The sequence below is a fragment of the Silene latifolia genome, chromosome 8 (genome assembly GCF_048544455.1).
Source record: "Silene latifolia isolate original U9 population chromosome 8, ASM4854445v1, whole genome shotgun sequence".
Taxonomy (NCBI): Eukaryota; Viridiplantae; Streptophyta; class Magnoliopsida; order Caryophyllales; family Caryophyllaceae; genus Silene; species Silene latifolia.
This window is the reverse complement of record NC_133533.1, coordinates 60,745,223-60,758,710: the sequence shown is the minus strand read 5'-3', so window position 1 is coordinate 60,758,710 and position 13,488 is coordinate 60,745,223. Positions and strand designations below refer to the sequence as shown.

The window sequence follows — 13,488 nt, the reverse complement described above, 5'->3', positions numbered from 1 at the left end:
TGCACTAAGTTGAGCACCCAATTGAGTAACGGAGTCCACTTCATGCTTTCCTCCTCTAGTAGCCTTGCGAGGTCTACTATATTGTGAGTTATGGACCGCCATTTCCTCAATCTTGTTCCAAGTTTGATTGTCATCAACTTCGGTGAACATTCTATTTGATCCCATGTTGAGAATGTTCCTTGAATCTTCATATAGACCGTTCCAAAATTGTTGTACCAAGAACCACTCGCTAAGTCCATGGTGAGGACATGAGCAACAAATTCCCTTGAACCGCTCCCAAGCTTCATACAAAGATTCTTCATCCCTTTGCTTAAAACCCGTAATTTGAGCTCTTAGCATGTTAGTCTTTTCTGGTGGGTAGAATTTTTTGTAGAAAGCTAGAGCCAACTTCTTCCAAGAATCAATCCCGAGAGTGGCCTTATCAAGGCCCTTCAACCATTGTTTCGCGGTGCCAATTAGAGAAAAAGGAAATAAGACCCATCGAATTTGGTCTTGAGTTACACCGGTTTGAGAAATCGCATCACAATAGTCACAAAAGGTTTCCATATGAGAATGAGGGTCTTCACTAGGCATCCCCCCAAATTGGCTCCTTTCGACTAATTGGATAAAGGCGGATTTAGCAATAAAATTTCCGGTCAAATGTTGTGGTGTGGGAGTACCATTGGGTAGGTTCTTCTCGGTGGGTACGGAATGTGATGAAAACTTAGGCATTGTGGGTTGATTTTGTATGGTATTTTGTGTTGGGTTCTCCTCACGTTCTCTTGCAAAAGGGTTGATGAACTCAATAGTTGGTTGAATATCTACAACCCACTAATACCTCTCAAATTCCTCCTAACAAGTCTTATATTGGTTGTCAAAGTTCTTTCAATTTCACGATCAAAAGGTAACAAATCACCTTGTGACCTTCTAGACATGCAAAATATCAAACAACTCGAAAACAATTAGAACAAATCTTGAGGAGTTTTACTTCCCCAAGGCAAAGAAAGACACAACTAATAACAATATAAGAAAATCTAAATCAAGTTAACACCAACCCCGGCAACGGCGCCATTTTCGATCGGTCCGTTTCGTGTTCACAATTGAATAGATGTTGTCGTTGGGTTACGTCCGAATCAAAACACAATTTATAGCTTCACAAACAACTCTACAATTAGTAAAGAGGCAAGTAAAGGTCGGATCCCAAGGGACGGGAATTGAGATGAGATTTCTATTGAAACTAGTGGTGTCTTAGGGGTGTCACAAATTTGGGTTGATGTAGAAGGTCACTAAACTAAATAGCAATGAAAGTAAATAAGCAAGATGAAATGAAAGGGTTGTAAACGATTGATAAAAAGCACTAGGGTATCATGGGGTCATAGGGAATCATGGGAATTGATCATACAAACATGTTCTCAAATTATAAGCAAGCAATTATTGTTGTAATGGATTGAGTTGGGTTATATCTTACAATCCTAGGAAAGTTTGGGTCCCGGAGCTGAATCGATTAGATTGTACAACACCTACAAGTCGACTTAATCTTCCCTACTCAACAAAATGCATGGTTTAATGAGACTTGAGTTGGTTTATGTCTTACAAGTCTCATTGAAAAGATAGGTGATGGGAAAAAAATGCAAGGATTCATAGGCTCGCATTTCATCAAACATAACATGTGCATGAGTTGAGATCAAAACAAGCAAGAAAATAAACCATAAAAGCATATTAATTTAAGCATGAATCATCCCCCATGTTGGTTTCCCCTAATTACCCATTAACCCTAGCTAGGTCACTACTCACTCATTATCATGTTGATCATGCTAGCAAGGTTGTCAATCATACCAACAAAAGGAAACATGATGAATAAATGAAAGTAATTAACAATAATTAAAAAGGGATTAAGAGAATTATACCTACTAATGATTCTAATAATAAAGCAAAGAATAAAAGAAGTACTTGATGCTTGATTGAGAGGTTGTCAATCTCCCAATAATAACCCAAATAATCTTCAATTACCCAAAATAAAGGTTGAACAAAAGAGAGATTAAGGAAATAAAACTTGTATTAAAGCTTAATTAATTGTTGATTACAATACTAAAGAGAGATTTGATTGATATTAACTACTCTAATAATTGATAAGAAGAACATGCTCTTCTAATTAGACTAATGGGTATTTATAGTGGAAATTAGGTGGATGCATTAGGGTTAACTAAGGGCTAAACTAGTAATTACACTTTTTAGATTGAGCAGGGAGACGCCGGTATTTTTCGAAGGAAGGGCTTCTTTCTTTCAAGCTTGAAGAAGACGAAATTGTGCTGGGGAGGAATCCGGGCGTATTGGTGTCGGGACGGGCGGATTGTAGCAGGGGAAGACGAGCGTCATTGGGAGAAGACGGTCGGATTCTGGTGGAGCTGCCCGGGCGTCTTTGGAGGAAGACGCACGGATTGTGCTTATGGAGGACGGGCGGATTGAGGGCAATCCGCTCGGATTGTAGCTCAGCATTGTTTCTTCTTCTTTTCTTCCCTTTTCTTCATAAAATCCTTGGGGATTTCCTCGGGGATGCAAGGATCCTTTCTCGTCATTGCCCAACTACTATAATATGTACAAAGGCCTTCTAATCTTGTCTCTCCTTGATGCTTGGTCATTGAATTCAATCAATTTAGTCTCGTTTTGACATGAAAATGCAAGATTCTTACTCCTTTCCTACCAAGGGATCAAAATCTCAAAGAATATGCAAAACAAAGAACTAAAGACAATAAATGACCCAAATATGCACTAAAAAGCATGGGAACAAGGCTAATTCGGGGGCTAAATATGCGCTAATTATGGTCACATCAACAAGATACTACTCAAGGACATATCCCGAAGATGCCTCAGGTATGACTCCTTCCTATGGCTGGCGAGCCTCAAAACGCATCGCCTTCAACACCGGAAGGCGAGCCCTTGTGCGCAAAAGATTCAAGGACGTATCCCGAAGATGCCTCAGATATGACTCCTTCTTATGGCTGACTAGCCTTTATACGTAGTCTAATGGACTTTAAACGACCCGTATTGGAAGTCGACAGACTTTAAAATATTCCCGACGGCAGGTCCTTGACTCGAAACCCCGAGTCGCCTCGACGTCGCCCTTCCTGACGGCAGGTCCTTGGCTCACACCCTTTTGAGTCGCCTCGGCGTCGCAATGGTCTTCAGGTTGTAATCTTCGATTGACCTGGAGATCATACTTTGACTTTCGCCCTGTTCAAGCCTCATTCAAAGTGAGGGCTCTGTAGATACCCAGTATCTGCACCTTCCAAAAACCACCTAATGATGATCGGACTGTAACGTGTTTTTGATATGCGTGCGTGGATTGGCTATATATGTGACGGCTTAATACACTACTCGGATATGAAAAATTATTTCAAAAGTTTTCTAACTTCATTTGCATTAAAATAACACTATTTAGAGTTAAAACTGTCTTCGGACCCAAAACCGAATCAGAAACCCGCAACTCGAGTCAACCTGAGTCAAACCGAGTCAAACCAAATCTCGAATGTCGAAAATAATGCCATAAATGTTTTCATCATGTCATTTCCATTAAAATGACCCTAATTAGAGTCAAAACCGACACCGGGCCAAAAACCGACTCGAAATTCAAATCCCGACTCACACGGGTCAAACCCGAGTAAAGCACACAAAAAACCTACCTCAAGTAACACCTAAAATCATCTTATTAGATGCCCATATTGTTACACGACATCCTATTTGATTACCACAAATCAATAATGGATGGAGAATTGGCCACGTCCAAATTGAAAAGGACATGGCACCCCATTGCATAGCAGGCTTGCTCGCGCCTCAATGGGGTGTCTGCTTAGCCTCCAAACAAACTCAACTGACCTACCATCCCAAATTTCTCTATAAATACCCACCATCACACAACACAATCTCACGCGAGAGTCCGCCCTCTCACATCTCCCTAAAACTTCTATACTCGACTTCCTAAGTCACAAAATGGACACGTGTTTACGACCTACCGATCGTAAACACAATCCTTACACATATTGTTTGGTACCGTCGCCGTGCATTCGACCAACTCAACTCATTAATCAACATGTTTTAATTAACATATTTTCAACTCATTTTCAAAACCAAATCCTTTTTTAAGGCACTCTTTTAAACTTCTTTGATCGCGATTAGTCACAACGAGAAAACCGTCTCTAAAGTCGTCTACTTCGCAAACATTAAAATACGTAAGTTTGAGGGTGTAAATATCTCACTTTAATTCATGTCTTTACTGTTTTGATGAGTCTATAAGCACGAACGATGCATAACACGATTCAAATTTAGGTTAAACGGGCCAAAACTGAGTTTTGGCCTGAGACAGAAGCCCCTTATTGTGCAAAGTGGCTCGCGCCTCAATGGGGTGCCCAGGTCAGACTCAAACGTGTTTGAGTTCGTCTTTCCTTCAACACTTTCTTTTATTTTTACTTATTTCCTTTTACGGTTTTTACCATTTCGAATGTTTCAAACCATTTTTATGACAAACTTTTTAACCATAAATCATAATCACCCTTGGTTCCTTATACCGTGACGGTTTAATCCGTGACTCGGTGATATTAATTGGTTAATTACATTTTAAAAGAAATCCTTTTCTTTTATTTACCATTTTAATTCATTTTTATGATAAACATATTTTGACCATTACAAAAATCATCCTTGGTTCTTTATACCATGACGGTTTATTCCGTGACTCGATGATATTATTGGTTAATTACATTTTAATGGATATTTTAACACCCTTTTCTTTTATTTAGCATTTTTCTCACTTGTTTACATTTGTAAACATATTAGTCATAATTTATAATCATCCTTGGTTCTTTATACCATGTCGGTTTAATCCGAGTACGATGACAAACTTGACTAATTACAAATAATCGAACTTAACATAATTAGTTCAAATCAAACATTTTACATTTTTATTTGTAAACCATGCTTTTCAAACATGAAAATCCGACAACGAATATTACTAATATAATAGTAATTATTCCGAGTCATGCAAATCATACTTGCAAATCATTAATCACAAAAAACGGTTTTAAACAACCTTTTTAACAACCAGGAGACGCCCCTTGGTTCGCCCCATGGCTCGCGCCCCAAGAGGCCTTCTGCTTTCATATTTCAAACCCTGGGCAAAGCCCCTTACCTCGCCAATAGGCTCGCGCCTTAACAGGGCTGTCTGGCACTGTTCTGCCTCGGTTTTAGCACTTGTCTAGGACGATCCCAATTACGGTTAATCCGAATACATGACGGATTAGATTGACAAGCTTACGTTTTTACACTTTGTCATTTGACACCCTTTTTCAATAAATGGATCGTGTTAAGCATCATAACCCAAATTTGGTAAATGGATGTTTTATTTCCGTTCTCACATGCAAATCAACCATAAATCCAACTTGACATCTTATGCTTGATATTTGGATTAACAAACCGACTTAGAAAGCTCACATATAGACCTGGCAAACAGATCAGGTCGTGTCGTGTTCGTGTTCATGTCAACTTTGAACAGGTCATCACTACCCCAACCCTAACCCGACCCAATTACGTAAACGGGTCATTTGTCTCAACCCTAACCCAACCCATTTAATTTTCCCATAACCCAACCCGACTTGTTTAACCCATTTATTTAGTAGCAGGTTATTTTTAACCCGTTTAACCCAATAAAGTAATAAATAATCTAAGTTTTATAGCCTTATTATCCAAAAAAATGATAAATGACAATGTTTATTTTTAAGTTGTTTTGTTGGATTATTGATTGAAACCAGGTATATTATGACACTTTTAAATAAATAGGTTATTCGTGTCGGGTTCGTGTCAAAATAGTTTAACCCTAACCCGACCCATTTAAGTTTCGTGTCGTGTTCGTGTCAACCCAATTACTTAAATGGGTCAGAACCTCTCAACCCTAACCCGCTAACTTCGTGTCGGGTTCGTGTCATGTTTTCGTGTCGTGTCAGTAATTGGCACCTCTACTCACATGTTAGGTTAACACTTTTGGATGTGCATTCATGCATTTACACCATTTTATCAACTCTTGCACTTAAACAACCACGATCGACCAGTAGAGGCCGCTAACGCGGGTGAGATTGGGTGTCCGATTAAAGGGCTTCCCAATACGTACCCTCACCCCTTACTCAGAACCTTTGAATAGTGGATGGCCTTATCCAGGGCGTACCACAGTCATTTTAGGCATAGAATGCTAAAAGGGGGACGAGTCCTTATCTTTAGTACCTATGTCAAACACTGCTTTTTGCCTTGATTGACCTAGGTATAAATTGGATTCGAACGGGTTCCAAGCATCCCACAACTGCTTGGTGACGACTCCGAACATCTCTATATCGTTTCGAGACCTTTACCGAGATGAAACCGACCGATCTAAAGCGATCCGGTCGAAAGCATTTTTGCACCGCCGAGCGTGGCTTTCAAAAGACCGCTGCATGTCCACAGATTGGCTTGGCGTGAGGGTGCCCGTGACCGCGGACCGGGCCTGTGGCCCAAATCCACAGACTGACCTATGGCCCATGTCCACACACCCTAGTGTCTTTAATCATTTGTTTAAAAACCCCTTTTTATTGCTTTACCTCATTTTCATTCATTTACATTCATCTTGTTTCTTAGTTTAGAATACACCTCATCTCAACCCAATTTGTGACACCCTTAGACATAGCTACTTGCAATTGAAAATCCTACATCAATACCCGTCCCTTGGGATCCGACCTTTACTTACCTCTTTACTAAGAGTAGTTTGTGAAGTTATAAATATTGTTTTGGTTGGTAGCTTTTGACGACGAGATTGAACCGAACCAAAAATGGCGCCGTTGCCGGGGACGGTGTTCAATTGATTTGATTTTCGTCAATTGTTTTTAGTTATGTCTTTCTTTACCTTGGGGAAGTCAATCTCCTCAAGGTTGTTCTAATTGTTTTCGAGTTATTTGATATTTTGCACGACTAGGAGATCACAAGGTAATTTGTTACCTATTGATTTCGAGATTGAAAGGACCTTAACCAACAATAGAAGAGTTGCTAGAGGTAATTCAAGAGTTGTAGGTATTGGAGAGATTGTGGACATTCAACCAAATAACATTGAGTTCATCAACCCTTTTGCAAGAGAAGGAGAGGATAACCAATTCCAAACCAACCACAAAATCAACCCACAATGCCTAAATTTTCATCCCATTTCATACCAACCGAGGAGAACCTACCAAATGTTACTCCTACACCACCACATTTAACCGGTAATTTCATTGCCAAATCCGCATTCATACAATTAGTTGAGAGAAGTCAATTTGGAGGGATGCCTAGTGAAGACCTTCATTCACATATGGAGACTTTTTGTAACTATTGTGATGCAATTTCTCAAACCGGAGTTACTCAAGACCAAATCCGATGGGTATTGTTTCCTTTTTCTTTGATCGGTACCGCAAAGCAATGGTTGAAGAGCCTAGACAAGGCTACCCTTGGTATTGATTCATGGAAGAAATTAGCACTTGCCTTCTACAAGAAATTCTATCCTCCGGAGAAGACTAATATGTTGAGAGCCCAAATCACCGGGTTCAAGCAAAGAGATGAAGAATCAATATATGAAGCATGGGAGAGATTTAAGAACACTTGTCGTTCTTGTCCACACCATGGGCTTAGTGATTGGTTCCTTGTGCAACAATTTTGGAACGGTTTATATGAAGATTCCCGCAATATTCTCAATATGGGATCCAATGGGATGTTTACCGAAGTTGATGACAAGCAAACATGGGCCAAAATCGAAGAGATGGCGGTTCATAATTCCCAATATAGCAGGCCTCAAAAGGCCACTAGAGGAGGAAAGCATGAGGTAGATTCTATCACACAATTGGGTGCTCAACTAAGTGCTCATATCGACACCATCAATTCGAAGTTTGAGAAGGCCATGGCTAAGCTTGATGAAGCTTCCAAATCACCCAAACAGCATGTCAATGCTATGGTGGCATCATCCTCAATTCCAAGTGGAGTATGTGAAAGTTGTGGAACTTTGGGACATGACCAAAGTGAATGTATGGGGAACAAATGAACAAGTGAATGCTTTCCAACTACTATAATGAGAATACAAGAGACAAAATGTCCAAAACCCCTAACCAACATACACCCCACCTCCAATGAGAAATCAAGCTCAAAGACCCTTTTTCAACCAAAGCCAAGGATATCAAAACCAACCTTCCTACAACCAATCCAATGACCAAAGCTTTGATGTTAGAAAAGCGGTCCTCCAAATGCAAAAGAACCAACAAGAATTCTTCACCCAAATACAAAAATATAGCCAAGCTAAAGAGATCACCATCAACAACATACTTGCTCACACCAAAATGCTAGAAACCCAAATGACTCAATTAGCATCTTCTAGCTCTCAAAGACAAAAGGGGCAATTACCACCTCAAAGTAATCCCCCAAGACATGAGACGGTTAGTGACATCCATTTGAGGAGTGGTACAAGATATGAGGGGCCGAAGAGGGCAATTGATGAAGATATTGTAGATGCTAGTGACAAGCAAAGAGTTGTGGAGAACTCTAAGGAGGAAGATCCTGTTGGAATATGTGTCCTCAACAATAGTGCGATCACATGATTGAATATCATAATTAAATCTCATATCAAGAATACGTAAGGATGATTCATTTATATAGTCAACTGATCAACATTAATCGGTAACGATTGGCTTGCTAGAGTTTGACGTTACTGTCGTAGGACGGTGGTGGTCAGTTGATCCCTTAAGGTCACACCTAAAGGATGATGCTCTTATCAGTAAAGTTGATTAATTGTATGACGATACAAGTTAATCAATTCCTTAAAATTGAACAATTCTATTGTGAGAGAGAATATTTATATCTTATTGTAATGGGATTAAATAAGATTTATTTTAGTAATTGAATACTTTATTACTGAAATTGATTATTGTTTGTAAAACAATAGAGATGAGAATGAATGGTTGATTATAATTACAAGATGTTGTGAATTATAATTATATGACCCATTTTATTTATGTGATAAAGTATCACTAGTCAATTTGTTGTATGTAATTTAATTAATTTATAAAATGATATTTATGTGATAAATATGCATTAAATTAATTAATAACATGTAACATACTACATACTACATGTGACATATTGTGTGACAAATGACAAATTGACAAAATAAAATGGTAGTCCATTTTATGTAAGTGGACCGAATTGGAGGAGTTAGTACTGGGTTGTACTTATATTATTTTATGTGATAAAATTTAAATAATAAGCCAACATTACACTAGCCTTACATGCCTAAGATTTTGATAAGAACAAAAAGGAAAAGTGAAGGACCATATATTGGTCCTCCACCCCTCCAAAAACCGGTACACCCCCACATACATACAAGGACAATTTTTGTTTTATTCATTTTTCTCTTTTATGCATGTTCATTCATTCACATGCATACTCTCTTTCACATATTCATTTCTCCTTCATCAAAACATGAGAAGTTTTGATTCAAATTGTTCAAAGAAATTACTAATATTATTATTGTAATATATGAGTATTAGTAATCAATTTTAAGGTAAACTACTAAACAAATATCTAGCAAATATTATTTAGTCGTGATAAGGGTTAAATCTTTGGTGCAATCAAGAGGAGAATCTCTACATTGAGATTTTGGAGGATCATCCTAATATTCATTATAGCTCAAGAACAAGTGAAGGTGGGAGACCTTACTTGTGCCCATAAATCCGAAAATAATAATGTAAGGGACGTTATTTTTCTTATAAATCTCTTATTTTGTTATGCATGCACTAGATCTAAAGAACAAATAATTAAGAAGTTAATTAGTTCACTATTAGAGGAGTCTAATAATAGGTATATGAACCTAACAAGTGGTATCAGAGCATAAAGATGTTGCATGCATAATCGGTTATTGTTTTTCCGAGTTAAAATGTTAACATATAAAACTAAAAATTTGAGTTTTATGAAGATAAAGCCGCAAAAATTTTTGCATGTTATATATTATGGTCCTAAAATATGTTTAGGTCATTTTTATGATTTATGGAAATTTATAGCTCATTTTAATGATTTTTAGTTATTTTATTACATTTTTATGAGTAAAATGAACTTTTATTCACTAAAATAAGTTAACCTTCACTAATAGCCATGGTATTTTAGTATGACCTCACATGAATATTTTATGTATTGTACGTAAAATATCATATTAATGTGATTAATATTTCATGATTTATGAATTTTTAGTGTAAAAATGGCATAAATGGAGGTTAAAATGACTAAAAATGGTTAAACTTACTCTCTGACCTTGAAAATCTTATATGACCTCACATGCATATTTTACAAGTTGTGTGTAAAATCTCGTATTAATTGGATTAATATTGCATAATTTATGATTTTTATGAGATAAAAATGGATTAAAAGAGGTAAAATGGTTAAAAATAGTTAAATTACGAATTGGGTCATGAAACTTTAATATGTTGTCACATGAATGATTTACAGAGTGTATGTAAATTTTGAGATGAAATGATCTCATTTAGCATGATTTATGAATTTTTAGAGTAAAAATGACATAAATAGTGACTATTTTGGCATAAATAGCTAAAACGAATTGCATGGCATGAGAAAATTATTTCAGGTTGCATAATTATCCCACTAATCAGATCTAAAGTTGTAAAATTGGTTGGATTAATTTTTGGATACTTTAGATGTTTTATAAGATAAAGCCGATAAATTGCAACTATATTTTCTCAAAATTAATTCAAAAATTTTAGCCATGATTTTTGACATTATTAGTATCATGGAAGTATTTCAGAATGTTCAAAAATTTAAAATTAAAATTATTGTAATTATTGTAATTTAATTTGGATTTATTTCATAAATGTTATGATTTTAAGGTCAAAAAATGAGCATAAAACTTAAATCAAGTTGAATTATTGATAAAAATTGAGTGATGACTAATTTTTGAGTCCTAAGAGTGTTAGGATAATTAACTTGAGCTTAGATGTGATTTAAGTGTTAATTTGTGATTTTAAGAAGTTATTATCACGCATTTCCATAAAACTGAGTTATATATACGATATAAGTTAAATAGGGCGATTTGGCACATAATTTGGCGTGATAGATACATATTATAATGCTGAATATTTCAATTGTTGAATGTATTTTATTTATATAATTTTGAATTATGTAATTTTATCTTAGTATGACCTTAGTTTTAATCGATATTACCCATAATGAAAGAGAATATTGATTCGGTTGTAATTTAATGTGATCTCGTATCAGTTTTATTTTTACTAGTTTTTCATTTTACAAATGTATAATAGGAATAGTTTTGTATTTTTATTATTATTTATAATTATGGAGTTTCTTCAAAGACGGTGCCATTCGGAAAGGTGTTCCGACGAAGACGGTGTTCTTGGGAGGCGTGCCATTTGAAGATTCAAGGGACCAAAGGAGTTGATTTTCGAATATGTAATAGATTATTTTATTTTCTATTTTAGGAAGGTCATACTAGGAATTTATTAATTATTGTTTTGCATTTCTTTTAATATTTTACATGCATTACCAAATCGCCATAAACAACAACATGCATATCATATCGAGTCATCGACCGTGTCAATTATAATTATCGTAGTTCACCGCTTTAGTTCACTTAAAGTGTAATAGATAATAAATTGACAAGACCTCTCACAAATTAATAATTGAGAATTAGCCTTACCAAATAGTAGAAACCATGAATCCCAATTTCATAAGGAAGTAGACTCGGCTCACCGGGGTGCTAAACTTGTTACGTTGGGTAAGTGGGTAATAAAATTTTATTACATCGAAATTTGATCGAAATTTGGATTGAGCTCAACGGAAGTATTCGTGACCGTAGTTGCATGTGTTCCGAGCTAAAGATAAATATTAAAGTAATTTTTTATCGACCGAGAGTTCTAAAAGTAGAATCGATTAAGAGGTTAATCCACCGAGTTATATTAATAAGGGATGACTCGGCTCACCGTACCCGTATTAATATGAATTTGGATCTCGGAATCATTTATAATAGTCGGGTAGAGGTCACTATATAAATGCAATACTTGTTTACAAGTATTATTAAAATGATAGATGTTAATTATTTCCTTCATTTCCGTTTTTGTAGTTAATTATACGCAATGAATTCATCTAATACTCCTACACCAATCACCATTGATTCATGGCTCCAATCATTCGATGAAAAGTGGTCCGAGTATGACAGTGATACGATTAGAGAATTACGCATTGGCTTTGGTCAGGATGGAAATTTTTGCTTCTTTACCACCTCCACACCACCCACTCCAATATTAATGCCCACCACCTTGGTAAGAAAATCTTGTGAAGAAAATCTCGCTAAACCCAAGGCATCCTTGTTTGAAGAAACAAGGAGAAGTATTAAATTCAGTGGGAGTTCTAGCAAGAGTGTCCTTGCAAATGAAAGGAGTATTGGTATTATTAAAGGGAAGGCAAAGAAGGGTGAGCAACCCAAACCTGATAATGAATTGGAAATGGATAGTGGGACTACTAAAACCAAGACCAAGAAGGGTGCCCAATCATATGAGGAATGTCATTATTGTAATGTCATGGGCCATTGGAAGCGAAATTGCCCCAAGTATTTGGGAGATATCAAAGTTGGACTTATTACTCCAAGTGGGACTTGAAAATGTGTAAAAGCTAAACAAGAGTGATATATATGTCCGACAAGGAAATGGAGCTAGGGTAGCCACCACTTCAAGAGGGACTTATGTACTTGTTTTTGCTAATAGCTTTAAGTTGCATCTACATAATGGTGATTATGTACCCATTTTGTCTAAAACATTATTTCCATTTCTATGTGAGACATGAAGGATTTATATTTTGCCATCAAAGATAATTGTTGTATTTTGTTAAAAATAGACATGGTTGTGAGCCATGTCACTTATCTTTATGATATACAAGTTTTAGACACTTCCAACTTAAGCAAAGATATCTTCATAATACGATCCAAAAGACTCAAACAAAATAATCCAAATGATTTGTACATTTGGCTTTTTCGATTAGGTCACAAAAATAAGAAACGCATTGAAAACTAGTGTCGACTAAAATTATTAGACCATTTTATTTTCAATCATATGGAATATGCAAATCTTGTCTCCTTTGCAAAATGATTTGTACTCTCTTTAGTGCTAAAGGGACATGAGCAAGTGATTTGTTGGGACTAATACATGCCGATGTTTGTGTTCTAATGAGCATCACCGTAAAGGGAATTTATGACTACTTCGTCACTTTTACTGATGATTTAGTAGATATGGGTATATTTACTTAATCAAATATAAAGTGAAGTATTTGAGAAATTTGAGAAATTTCTAAATGTCGTAGAGAACCAATTGAACAAAGTAATAAAGCATTACGATCCGATCGTAGTGGCAAAGATCTAAGTAATGATTTAATTATTAAATATGGATTATGACCTAGTGTCACTACCCA

At 36.3% G+C, this 13,488-nt stretch overlaps 2 non-coding genes across 2 annotated transcripts; one reads left to right on the top strand and one right to left on the bottom strand.

The window, feature by feature from the left end:
- The first annotated feature begins 232 nt into the window (after nt 1-232).
- Nucleotides 233-339, top strand: LOC141598006 (small nucleolar RNA R71). Its single transcript, XR_012523210.1, has one exon. It is a non-coding gene; the product is annotated as a small nucleolar RNA R71 (small nucleolar RNA).
- A 7,201-nt stretch (nt 340-7,540) lies between these two features.
- On the bottom strand, nt 7,541-7,647 carry LOC141597995 (small nucleolar RNA R71). Its single transcript, XR_012523200.1, has one exon. It is a non-coding gene; the product is annotated as a small nucleolar RNA R71 (small nucleolar RNA).
- Nucleotides 7,648-13,488: the final 5,841 nt, after the last annotated feature.